Below are 1492 nucleotides of genomic sequence, written 5' to 3'. Positions count from 1 at the left end.
AAAAAAAAAAAGCCTTAAAAAATGAAATAAACTGCCCATGTTTTAATTGCAAGGAAGAGGTGTCAGGATTCAGATCCACATGTCATACCAAATCCTGCCCTCTGTATACTAAACCTGCTGGCAAGTTGTCCTAGATGACAGGGACTGTCCCCTCACCTTCCTCACCTCCACCTCCTGCAAGACCACCCTCTTCCCAGGCCTGGACCCATCAACACACACTTACTGAGGCCTTGCTAACTGCCAGGCCCCAGCTGTACCTTGGTGCATGGGGTCGACCTGGCTCAGGTGAGTCCTCACCTGTCAAGGACTGCTGCCCTTCATTTCTGGGCTGACCCGGTGTGGTCAGGGCCAGCCAGATTTGACTGATGGCTGGGGCCCTGGTCCTTCTCCAGGGGAGGGTCATTCCTTGGAGAACATTTCTGGTCACCCTTCTCCAGGCCTTTGGACCTGTTGCGGACTGGGGTGGAGGTGACAACAAGCACCTAGGTGCCCTTCCTCTCCAGGTGCCTACCTTCCCACAGGGCTCTGGACCGCAGCTACAGGCAGCCAGAGCCATGGCTGGCAACTACCTGAGGTGGTCGGGGGAGCCCCCAGCATGTCAGGCCCTGGACAGAGGTTCTGGAGCTTGCGTTCCAGTGCCAGCAGGTGCTTTGTGCCAAGTGGCCTGAGAGGCCTGGGTGTACCTAGTCAGTAAGACTGTCCTTGTGAGTTGTGCAGGGTCTGAGGACAGATGTGCACACAAAGGAGATGTGGCAAACACAGGAAGACAGAGGAGATGGTGGCATGGAGAGGGCTAAGAGAGGGGACGTGTGCTGTTGGGGAAGGCAGCCCGGGACACTTCGTCACCAGGAGGTAAGGCATCCTCATAGCCTGGGCTGACCTTTGTCACCTGCATGGGAATCTCTTCCCTAATTCTTTTGTTCTGCTTAAGTGCATGCATGGGTGCTCATGTGGCACCTGGCCAACCCCACTGCTCTATCTGTCCTTTGTGGGGAGGGGACGGATTCTTCTGCCACAGCACAGAGGGATGTGTGCAGGCCAGTGGCCATGGGGGACTCAGACCCGCCACTGATGCCAATCTTGCTCGGTCTCCTCCCTGTGAGAGTAAAGTGTCCCACTGGGGTGTGAGTGCATGTTTGCCTTGGGACTCCGGTGACAAGGGTCAGTGAGCAGAAGTGCCAGGATCTCTGCTCCTGAGAACAGGGGACAGCTGCAACTTGCTGCTCCCTGCCCAGCCCCCCCACCGCTCTCCTCTCAGGCCTAGAGCAGCTCCCCCTCCCGATGTCACCTTACACTTCTCTGGGCACCCCAGAAAGACACCTCTTTGTCTATTACCTCTGTTTTGCTCCCCTATAAAATGGGGCAAAAATTTCAACAATAGTGACTTTGGGGAAGTGGGATTGAACTTGACTTTGCACTTGATTTCTTGATTTTACTTTAGATCATTTGTGGATGACAACAAGCAGGCATGGTTTTGGTAGTGAAAAGATAC

This window comes from Galeopterus variegatus, unplaced genomic scaffold (genome assembly GCF_000696425.1).
Source record: "Galeopterus variegatus unplaced genomic scaffold, G_variegatus-3.0.2 Scaffold3232, whole genome shotgun sequence".
Lineage (NCBI taxonomy): Eukaryota > Metazoa > Chordata > Mammalia > Dermoptera > Cynocephalidae > Galeopterus > Galeopterus variegatus.
This window is presented reverse-complemented; position numbering follows the sequence as displayed.